Raw genomic sequence first — 12,138 nt, 5'->3', positions numbered from 1 at the left:
AAGAGCTATGAGCTATCGGCTTCTGCATGGGAGAATTGAGAGGGACATTGATGTATGTGATAGATCTGAGAACAGGAGAACCCCCACATGGCCAAACAGGGATGCACCGGGGAGCAAAGCAAGTGAGAGCAGTGTCTGAAGCTGAGAGCGCTTTTCCCACTCCTATCGCAGTTATGTGAGAGGGACGGCAGCAAAGTCTGAAGGCCAGCTCCTGTGAACTCTCAAAGCAGAGCAGCATGGCTTCCCTCCACGCCAGGGCCCACACTAGGGAGGGCCTGCTGCATGGGAGTGAGGTTAGCAAGACAGGGTTAAGACAGATGAAGAAAAGAAAGGGCCCAGACACAAGTGAGGAGGAAACAAAGGGAGGGCATGTGAGACACCGAACACCATATGTCTTAACTTCTCTTGGGAATAGCCGAAGAGGGAACTCTGTGAAGTTAGACAAGCTGCCAAAACCCAGACTTCTCCTCAAGGTTTAGGAAAATGAAATTCACATCAGAATGAGCAGTAGAACAATAATTAGGGAAAATTCCATGCATAATTACTAAGGAATAAAAGATAATGGAGAACATAATAATATCCTTGCAGATAATGAAAAACTGACAGAAAGATGCACTGCCTTGTGTTGTTTAACCTCTTCACTTTAAAGATGAGGACAGTGAGAACTGGAGAAGTTTGGTAAATGGCCATGCTATCATAAAATCAAATGGAGACAGAGCTAAGGCTGCTGGGCCATAAACAGTTAGACAACCTTGTGAGCTTTAAATCTGATCCTCTGCTCCTCTGATGTATCATAGATAGCTTTTAATCCTTTTAAGCAATTATTCCTTATCATTCTGTGATATGTTAAGTGTGACTGGGGTATAAATTCCCTTTGGAAGTGTTACATGGCACCAACAACTGGCAAAGGAAATCGGAATATAATCCATGTCTTCCATGCTCACTTTATCTGTTGATGATTTTTATAAAATTACAAGCTAGAGAAACGAATCATTTATAAAAGAAACTCATAATCTTTTACTGACAATTTAATGAATATGTATTAAGTACATATATTGATATTTAATCCTGATCCCCTTCAAGATAGGTGGATTTGAGATGTTAAATGGGACTGAAGAAAACTGACTTAAGAATAATTGAAGGTTATTTGTTCTCAGAAATTTGTGTGAGTTCGAACGTGTGTCCAGAGCGTGGGGTGGAGAGAGGAAAGGAGAGGGGAGAAGGGAAAAGGGAGGGGAGAAGAGAGGAGAAGGTAATAATAAGCAATGGCTTTCCCCAAAGAGCTGGAGTTAGGCAAGTCTCCTTGTTCACGGTTTGCTAATGTTGAAAGAAAGTGTGTTTTCTCTTGGTCTCAGCTCAGTGGGGATCTTCAAATTGCTTCCTGATCATGCCAACTAGGTGCAGTCTTCCCTGCATGTCAGCATCACCGCCATGATCTTCATTCCCATAGTTGCCCTACTCCGATGGAGGAGGGAGCTCCCTGGGCAGGGTTTCTTAAAGCCCAGACAGGCCTCATGCCCACTGGACCCTCAGTGGGGATAGGGGCCTGGCCCTGGATGGACAGCTAGGGCTGAATATGTTTCCACATGGCTCCTTACTCTGCTCTGGAAAAGCGTTTTCCTTAAGAATCCAAGTTTCATCATTTCCATTTTCCCTGTTACTGGGGCTCTGCCCACTTTTTCTCTCTCCTTTTTTAGCCTTTGATGTCTTTATAGACTCTGTGAGTGAAACACCAGCTCTGGACTCTTGCTGTCTCTCATATTATCCCTGACCATTATTTATGTCTTCCCAATGGGTGACTCACCTCTGTTTAGTTACAGGGATGAGTGAATTTCTTAGTGTACAATTGAAAAAAACTTGAGGGGTATAAAATGAGGTAGAAAAACAAATTAACATTTAGAAGTATGACCTCACCACCCTGACACACAGACATCAAGGATATGGCTCTTTGTTACATCATTTCTTTTAAGTGGGCACCATATACAATTCCCAGTGGCCATCTCTAAGAGAAGGTGATGGCATTACCATGATAGAACTGAAAATGCACACCAAACACAAAAGAAGCCAAAAAACATATAACGAGAAAGCATGTGTGGGAAAATAAGTTTGCTGTATGTACACGCAAGAGGGATCTGAATTTACGATATTGACAGAACCCATATCTTGACCTCTGAGGCCAACTCTGTGTTTGGGTAACTACAGAGTTTGCAAATCTAAGTCATTCTAAGTTGGTACCCTCTGGCTGTTGACCAAGATAAGGTCTGAAGTCCAGACCTCCCAGTGACTGAGTACAGAAAAATGTTAATGCTTTGGAAGTGTTTCAAATCTTTCAAGCCATTAGGGGACCATTTTGTGTTCTAAGAAAGATAATTTACTAAAACAAATTGTTATCATATGAAATAGCCAATGCAACTCTTTGAGTCAGTTGTTTATTTCTCATTTCCTAGCAGGCTAAAGGCACCCCAGTTGACATTCATCTCTTCCCACCAATTCTCACATTGCCCTTTGAGTGTTACCTTATTACATTATAACATTTGGACCAATCTGCCTTGTGTTAAAGTTGTTTGGTACTAAAGTAAAACAAAACTGTGTCGTAAGAGTATCATATGGAGACAGATTGACTTGGAGGAACAGGTGGGCCCAAGTCCCATAGAGAACACAGGGGGCCAACAAGGGGCTCCCTGGTCAAGGCAGGAAGAACAATAGAGAGAAGGCAAATTAGGCAGTGACTGCTCACTGACACATTTCACCTGTTTTTTTTCTAGCAACATCTGACAAAGTTTTGCACCATGTATACACTGGGTAGCAAATAACTTAGACAAGCAAGAGGTGCCACCTGACACTGGGATTTCAGGAGGGAGGGCGATGAAGAAAATCCAGCCTTAGTGAGTAGGGAAAGGGGCAGAGAGGAGAGAGGATGGTTTGGCTGGAGTTGACTTAAGAAAGAATTCTCAAAGGTTCAAGACTCATTGCACACAGTGGAGTCCCAAGACGACAGAGAATCGAACTGAAACACATCCCAGGGTATCCCACGTCTGTTCTAGGAAACTATGAAGAGCCTTCCCTAGCACAGACATTCACCTCTGGCACTTTAGGGAAGTTGGCTCCCAAATGTTTCTGGATTGATTTATGGTAAGTTCCCCACCTCGTCGTTGTTTACATTTTGAGTTAAAACTTTCTTTCTTGTTATGGGGCTGATCTGAGCACTATAGGATGCTTAGCAGCATCCCTAGCCTCTACTCACTAGATGCCAGCAGCACCTCCTCACTGAGCTGGGTGATAGCTGCTCTCTCCTCCTGGGAGCCCTGGAGATATCCGTGTGATTTTGAGGTCTCTGGGACATGACATGTGGAAGCCACACTTTTTCAGGCAGGGTGGAGCGGCTCCTCCTTCTTTTTTATACCTTATCATCTGAGGAATAAAACATGTTGTGGTCTCCTATATTCTTCTGACATGTTTAAGGAACACCGCACAAAGTCAAATAACTTCATCTTTCCTTTTTGGTCTGGGATAAAATTTGAACCCATGGGGGCCATCCCATAGGACCACTCAGTGACAGACACCATCTTGTTCTTTGCATCCCTATGCCCTCTGACAATGCTCTTTTTGCTATTTCTCCCCTTCTCCATCTCAAGAAGCCAGACCTTGATATTCCCAGATCTTGGAGGTTGCAGAGCAGAAAGATAAGTTTTCCCAGAAAAATTTTCTGCCTGGTTTTCATTTTCAAAAATTTCAACTCATGGAAGAGACTATGCTGTGTAGTGAGGCAAGGGAGAAATATTTCTTAAGTCAGAAGGGCAGTAGATACCTATGGGCCCCAGGGAGATTATTTTCCTTGGCAATGCCCTCAGCGGGGTTGGAGACTCTCAGAAAGGAGACATACCTGGTGTACCTAAGGGTTTTTATGTTCTTCCCACCAGAACTTCTGCCTGGACAGCAATTCCCACACCTGTGCTTAACTCAGAAGCATAAAATTACCTGCCTCTTCATCTTTGAGGGTGAACCCTAAAAAATAACTACTGTGTTGCAAGACCATGTGATCCTCAGGGGCAGATTCCAAAGATGGCCATGGTATCTCCTATCTTGAAAGCTGTTTTGCAATGCAACCTTGCCTCTCCTATCAAAATATGAGGTCTATTTTCCCTGCCCTTGAATCCTGGTTGGCTATATAACTCTTGAAACCAACAAAATGCTGCGTGAGATGCTGCATGACATTCAGGGTTAGGGCTGTGCAGCTTCTGCCTGGTTCTCTTGAGACGCACAATCAGTGGGAAGCCACAGGTAGGAAGTCCAATCATCCTGAGACTGCCGTCCTGGAAAAGACACATGTAGTTGTTCAGGGTTGAGAGCCCCAGCTGAGCTCCCAGCAAGCATCTAGCCTCATCAGCCCGCCATGTGCTGACGCATCTTGGGCATCCCGCCCAGTGGAGTGTTTGGCTGCCTGAAGCGGAGTCAACATCTGACTGCAACCACATGAGAGACTGAAGCAAGAATCATCCAATCCAGTCATCCCCAAATTCCTGAATCACAAAACCATGAGCAAAAGAAAAGGGTTGTTTTAAGCCATTATGTTTTTGGGATAAGCAATAATAGATGGAATAAACTCTCTGAATTTTCTGTTCTCTTCAAAAACCCTAGGGACTTCCACATGACCCTGGGGCGGCCAGAGCCACATTATAATTTAGTGGATTTTCTCACCAGCCCTGCAAGATAGAGGTCCTGAGTCAGACTGATAAAATTTTACTTTTGATTTAATAATATGACTTTTCCTGCAAACATGAGCTTATGAAGGAGAATTAATTCTTGCCATACTTATCTACCTGACTGTCTTTTCCTTTAGAATGAATTCTTTCCTAGCAGCTCTTCAATCCTTTCTGTGAATAGGTTCCTGAGAGGCCCACTCAGAGCCTCATCAGAAATAGCAGACACGCCTGAAATTTGCGGTCAACACTGAGACTCAAGCTAGAACCTCGGCTGCTCTTTCCACAGATGATTGTGAGTGAGCAAACAGGCACTGTTAGTCTAGCTTGTGATGCCACCAGAACCTGAGTTTCCTTTGGATCACTGACCCAGGCCACAACATGAGCCCTGGCCACCATTGCCGTGTCCACTGCTGCATCCCTAGCTCCTGGTCTGTTGCTTAGCACATAGGAACTACTCAGCAAATATTGGTTGCATGCATAAACTAAGGTTGAGAAAGAGGGCTGAAACAATGGAATAAGGGATTTAGGTTAAATTTAGGATTTACAAGTGAGGCAGGAGAGTTAACAAATGCTATATTTTTTCTTGCCATTGCTTTAGCACGAAAAACCTTTTTATCTTTGTGTTTTCAACCTAGAGGAACTCCAGTCTTTATCTGAAAGGGAAAAATGAATTCAGCCCCTAGGATTAGTTCTTCAGTTTAGTGATGCATAGGTGATCTTCAGGTTTCTATTTCTTTTCTTTTTTCTTTTTCTTTTTTTTTGAGACGGAGTCTCGCTCTGTCGCCCAGGCTGGAGTGCAGTGGCGCAATCTCGGCTCACTGCAAGCTCCACCTCCGGGGTTCATGCCTTTCTCCTGCCTCAGCCTCCCAAGTAGCTGGGACTACAGGCGCCCGCCACCATACCCAGCTAATTTTTTTTGTATTTTTAGTAGAGACGGGGTTTCACCGTGTTAGCCAGGATGGTCTCAATCTCCTGACCTCGTGATCCACCCACCTCGGCCTCCCAAAGTGCTGGGATTACAGGCGTGAGCCACCGCGCCCGGCCTCAAGTTTCTATTTCTGTTCCTCCCTCTGTAAAGCTGATTTCTTTCAAAGTTCCTTTCAAATGAAAGATCACATTTCCCTTTAGACGTGACTCTAGGTCTCTATATTTATTATCAAGCTTAATTAAAAAGTAACACTCCAGGCTCCTGAAGTGTTCTAGTTCCTCCTTGTAGGAAGTTTAAATATTTGATTTTTCTCTCTCTAATTCCTCCGTATCTAATAAGTGAGTGTTGGTCATAACACTGCATGCAAATCAGGTCCCTTCCACGTGTGAATTCTAGCTCTGGAAACAAGAGTGAATACGTGTACTGTGGCATATTGTCAACCAGGTTGTCTAGAGCTTTCTAGATAATTCTGTACAAACTTTTTACGACGTGACATTCATCACTTCTGATATTGTCAAGAATAGTTCAGTTTGAATTCCTATTACTGACTCTTTATTCTCCCTTTTAAAGTATATTAAGTAAAAGACAGTTTTCAAGATAATCATGACAGGAACTGCCCTCTGTATTAATAGCATTTACATGACAGTATTTGCATTATTGATATTTTGGGTATATTCTATGTATCAAGAATGGGGATGAAGGGTGCTGATATTTGAGTACAGAATTTCTTGGTGTTCTGGGCCAGTGTGCCAGACAAATCATGTTTGTCTTTGGAGGTCCCTGAACTTTGCTGTCCTCATTGGCCTTAGTCTATGCATTTATAGCAGCATCGCACAATTAAATACTATTTTGTACACTAAATTAAATTTTGTACACTTAATTAAATACTATTTTGTGTTGTTTGTTTTCATTTTAACTTTGTTAACCTTGTTTAGAACTCAGAATGGCTAGAACTGTGGCGACTCAATGTTAGGCCCCAATAAATACTTGCTGCTTGTTTCACTTTTTTATTTTCAAATCTATGGGCTTGAAATCAAAAAACATTTCTGAATTAACAAAAGAGTGATTAATTCTGACCTTCTTCATTTTGATAAGCTTGGGCTAGGGTATGCCTTGTCTCATGTCTCTTCGATACATATTAAAGAGAGGACATTTTCCAGTGGAACTGTTGTTATGCTTCACAAAACAAACAGAATTTTTATTTTGCAGAGTGTTTATTAAACAAACATGTCCCCAAGTTTTGAAGAAAGCTGGGGAGGACTGGGAGCTAATTTTTCTCATTATTAACAGGACCTCTGATCCCTGAAGGGAGGACCCAGAGTCACCAGCCTGCCAAGAAGCACCGAGCATCTGCTCTGGAGAAGGGAGTTAGGAAGGAAACGTGTGAACCACGCAGCCAGACCGGTCTTCAGATGGCGAGACCTCTGAGGAATTCATCTGTGGTCAATGTGAGCACATCCTCCAATAATTGGTTTCAAGAGATGGAACTCCCGCTTGCTGTCTGGTGGCAGGCACTGTCTCAGGAGGAATGGTTTGGGGCCCAGGGTAGCAAATGGTGCAGTGTCTTTTTTTGCATCTTAGCATGGGCTCTTGTCTTGGACACCCTAGTGGTGACTGCAAAACAGCAGGATGGTCGCACCATGGCGTTTCGAGTCATACCAACTTGGGTTAGAAATTCTGTTTGTCTTTTGATTGCAGTTGATAATACCTGCTTCAGAGAGTTGTTGGGATGATTACATGCAATCATGTTTAGAAAACCTCCCTGGTGCTTCTTGACAATAAATGGTAGCTAATGGAATTCTTATGTCTGCTTAGAGGAGCCTGGGAAGGAAGACCTGCTGAGACCAAAGGAAACAAGTTGTTTCTCTGGAGGACAGAGAGATTTTCCTTCTTTGTAATAGAATGTGGCTTCTATGGACCTCCCCAAATAAACCATGGTACAAAGAGGCGTCAGACTGCAAGATGTCATTAAGTGACTGCCCTGCCTGCTTTTCCATAGGGAATGGCTCTTTTATGGAAAGAGTTGAAAAGCCTTCAATTTACCATGATAAACTGTTTACAGATATGTTTTTATTTCAATTTGTCTTTTAGACTTTATTACTCAGAGCACGTGCATGGAAATAAGCATTTGGGTTTTAAAAGATGGGAGTGTTTAGTCATTGAAACATTTGGCCAGTCCCACTCAGACTCTGTGGAACCACAGCTATGACTCCTTGGAGAGAAATCTTGTCTCTTCTTCTTTTTAAGGTAGTTTAAGCAAGGCAAGATGGTCCCATTCTTTGCTTTGAGTTTCAAAGACAAACTCATTTATTCACCCTTCGAGTTGATTCCTGAGCACATGGGCACACAGGGCGCAGGACACACTTTGCTGGGGAGATAGCATTGGTCTGGGTGGCAGGCAGAATAAACCCCAGCAGACCCAAGCACTTTCCATGGATTTATGCAGGACACTGGGAAGAAGGAAAACAGAACCTTTGCATTCATGCAGACTCCCTGTCTCTGGTGGATATCCCCTATGGAGTTTCAGGAAAGGAAAAAGCCACTAGGATATTCCAGACATTAGCATCCTTAGAAAATGAGAATTCCATTAAAGCAGGGTGACTCCAGGGTGAGAGCTGCAGAAGGCAATAGGCCTTCTGTGTGTGCTCCCGAGGCCTGCTCAAAGCATTTCTGGACAACGCTTCATCATGCTTCGTGAAAGCATCATCAGTTATTGATTTCTGCTTTCTCTTGGGTGGAGAAACCCCCCGGCTCCGCTTACATTATTCTGTTTTCAGCCTTTGCTCAAGTGCAAAGTGCCCCAGATGTCTCATTGCTCTTCCGTCTCCTTCTTACTGACTGCACAAACCTGGGAGGCTCCTTAGACTCCTGTGATCCATGAGGCATTAGGGTGTCAGGTGAGAGGCATTAATTGGGTGCATGGTCACCAAGCAAACCTTGGAAAGAAAGCACTAATGAAGAAGCAGAACCTCCCCAGGATAAGGCAGGAGGAACCTGGGCTACCATGCCTGGGACATGGAGGGCTTCATCTGACCCACCCGAAGATGCTCTTCTATTCCAAACATAGTCACAGACCTATTGATTGCTGAGATGTGTTTTAAAAAGCATCTGGAATCAGGCAATTAGTTTCTGTTTAATGCAGAATGTCAAAACAGGGCCACCGATTCTCTAATTGATCAACTGGTTCTCTTGAATGGTAAGATATGGACTTAGCCAATGGGAGTAATAAAGTAGAATAAAAAGTTGAGAAAGTGGAGCCAAAGATTTATTAGTCTTCCAAAGAAATACATTGTTTATCCTCTCATTTCCCAGTAATTGCTTGTTTATTAAGGTAGCCACTCAGAGAGAAAGCCAACAGCAGAGATTGTCAATAGTAAAGAGGGGTTATGTGTTTACCGTAAGTAGATGGTATTGTGTTTCAGCTATTAGAGCTCTCAGACCATAAAGAAGCACAGAGAAAGTGCCTAGGCTGTACAAGTAAGTATGGGGCATTGTCCATTGCAAATGGGAATTTTGCTAGAGCCAATGGGCTTTAAGACAAAGCTGCTTCCGAGTAAAGGGAGCTACTGGATGTGATAAAGTTAATCTTTAGAGCTGTATGCTTGGGAGATAGCAGGTTACCTGGCAGAGTTCAGGCATTTGGCTCTGTTGATCATGGTTTCAAACACAAGTTTGTCATGTATGAACTGCATTAATAGCTGTGTGACCTTGGATCTGTTACTTAACGTGTTTGATTTGATCATCCTTATCTAAGAGGTAAAATAGTTAAAATGTGGAGTAAGGATGTTGAGTGGAAATCCCAGCTCTGCCACTTTTTAAGCTATGGGTTCCTGAGCAAGTTACTTCGACTCTCTATGCCTCTGTTCTCTGGTCAAATGAAGGGGATAATGTGTAGCAGCATTGATGTTCAGACCTGGATGGGTCTGGCCTACCTAAATTTACTTGCAGGTGAGCTGCTGGTGTTGACTGCTTCCCATCCCACACACCTAAATTGTCTTCTCTAGAAGTCTGAGGGCTTTTTCCTGGCACCAGGAAGCTGGCTTCACTGCACAGGCATAGCCTGGATGCTGGCGTTGGTGTCCCTGGGGGCAACCCTGAAACAATGGGGATGGGAGTCCTGGGTAAATATTCTAGCTTCCCCACTTTCTAGTGGAAGAGTTCTGAAAAGCATCTTACCAGGTTCCTCTGAGAGTCCCCAGTAGGATTGGGCCCATTTGCCCACACTAGTGACATTGCCATTATCGTGCTTTCTCCCCTTAGTATCTCACTCACGTTGCACCCTCATTCATTAGTCCATACTCACTTCCCTACATCAACTTCCTGCATGCAAAATCCTTGTCTCAGGGGCTGATTTGAGGAGAACCCAAATTAAGATATTTACTCTAAACAAGTTAAGGCACTTACAGCAGTATGTGGCACATAGTAAAATTACCTGTTAGTAATTTTATCAGCTCTGGAAGCTGTAAATCAATGAAGATTTGGAAGAGTAAATCAATGGATAATACTTGCTACAGTGTCTGACACATAGGCAATAAATACACATCAATTTTCCTCCCTGTTACATCTCTTACCCTCACGTCCTACTGTGCACCTAGTTCCTTGGGCAGTGCTAGGGGAACCTAATATTGAGCAACTATGGGTTCCAACGTTGTTCTAGTAGCTTTATGCTTGACAAAAAGAATAACACTATCAAACACTGACAATGGTAAAGTACGAAATGTACTAGCAAGGACAGAAAGGATGCATAGGTATTGAACTTTAATTGCCCTGAGTGCAAACAAGACAGAATCACTTACAGCAAAAGAAAAAGATCTGCATTTATACTTTGACTCCTAATGCCAAATCATGAGCTCAATAGCATTCACCCTTGATGCTTTGCTCTCATGCCTGGGCCTCTAAACTTCTCTCTCTGACAGTGTCCAACTCTCCCTTGCTTCCCCAAAACTTATCACTACTCTTGCTTACCTCTGCAGAGCGCTGGAATCACCCATGAGTCCAAGATGGAAGGCTGATGAAGAGAAGGAACAGGGAGAGGGAATTAACTTTCCTGAGCTCAGTAAGTGCTTTGATCACTTGACTTTAAAAACTGCTTTTTGCATCATGGCACTCCACTGTGGTATTATCTCTAATTCTCACGGACCCTAAACAATAGACATTTTCTACTCCATTTTACACGTGAGCAATTCAGGGCTCAGTGAAGTGAAGTGACTTGCTTAGGTCATCCAGCAAGAATGATAGGAGCTGGAATTTGAGTTCAGCACTGTTAGTCAGTGCTCATTTTACTCATTCGACTCTAGTCAATGAAATCTCAGTGTATTGATTGTTTTATTTTGGCAAAGAATGGATTGTGTCTGAGGGTTTACTGCTCACAACCGTTCTATGAGTATTTTTGGTTATTCCCTTTTCATATGTCAGGAAACTGAGTCTGAATAAGATTGGATGATATATCTGAAGCCATAATGCTAGCAGTGGCAGATGTAGGATTAGTTGATCTTTATGTCTAACTCCTGTTCTTTCCACTCTACCATGCTATTGTAGTGGAAAAAAAATAGACCCTGAGAAGTGGAGTCTAATTCTCCTCCTCTGTGAATCTGGCCTTGCCTTAGTGACTTGCTTGACTAATAGTATATGATGGAAGTGATGTCTAGAGATTCCTGAAGCTGGGCCATGAGAAGGCTTGTGTCTTCTGCATGAGCACCTTGGAACACTGCCTCTGGAGCTCTGAATTACCATGCAAGAACCTGGACAACCCTGATACCACCATGTTGGAAAGGCTGCATGTGGTCATTCTGGTCAACAGTCCCAACTGATTCCAGCTTCCTAGCTGCCCTGAAAAGTCACCAAACATGTGAGTGGAGCTGTCTTGGAGCTTCCAGAAAACCCAGATGCTAATGAATAGGGTGCCTGTCCTTTGTCAATGCTGCTGGAATAGAAACATAGTGCAGCTGAGCTTTGCCTGAATTCCTGAACCAAAAACTCATGAGAGGTAATAAAATAACTGTTGTTTCAAGCCATTGTATTTTTAAGGACGTATTGAGGTGTGCTTAGTATAATAACTGCACATACTTAAAGTGTATGATTTGACAAGATTTGGCATATATATATATACCTATGAAACCATCACTATGATCAAGAAAGCAGGAATATTTATCAGCCCCAAATTTCCTCACACGTCTTCAAAATTCCACCTCCTGCTCCTCTTCTCCCACCAAGGCAATCAATCATCTGCTTTCCGTCACTAGAGATTAGTTTGCATTTTCTGAAGTTTTACGTAAATGGACACAAAGAGCAAATGCACTCTTTTTATGCCTGGCTGTTTTGCCCCAGCATATTTGCTTGAGATTCATTCATGTTGTACGGTGTGTCAGTAGATTATTGCTTTTTATTATTGAGTTGTTTTTCATTGTGCAGGTATATTGCAGTTTGTTTGTCCATTCACCTGTTGATGGACATTTAGGTTGTTTCCATATTTTGGCTATTACAAACAAAGGTGCTATGGTCATTTCT

At 42.9% G+C, this 12,138-nt stretch overlaps 1 long non-coding RNA gene across 1 annotated transcript in view; it reads left to right on the top strand.

Annotated features, from left to right (window-relative positions):
• The window catches only part of LOC106993817 (uncharacterized), a 108,599-nt gene extending 97,814 nt beyond the window's left edge, over positions 1-10,785 (top strand). Inside the window, exon 3 of the long non-coding RNA XR_013404925.1 lies at positions 10,605-10,785. This is a non-coding gene — a long non-coding RNA (uncharacterized LOC106993817). The remainder of the gene's footprint in view (positions 1-10,604) is intronic.
• Positions 10,786-12,138: the final 1,353 nt, after the last annotated feature.

Source organism: Macaca mulatta, chromosome 15, assembly GCF_049350105.2.
Source record: "Macaca mulatta isolate MMU2019108-1 chromosome 15, T2T-MMU8v2.0, whole genome shotgun sequence".
Classification (NCBI taxonomy): Eukaryota; Metazoa; Chordata; class Mammalia; order Primates; family Cercopithecidae; genus Macaca; species Macaca mulatta.
The sequence above is the reverse complement of the archived record's forward strand: the minus strand, read 5'-3'. Positions and strand labels throughout refer to the sequence as shown.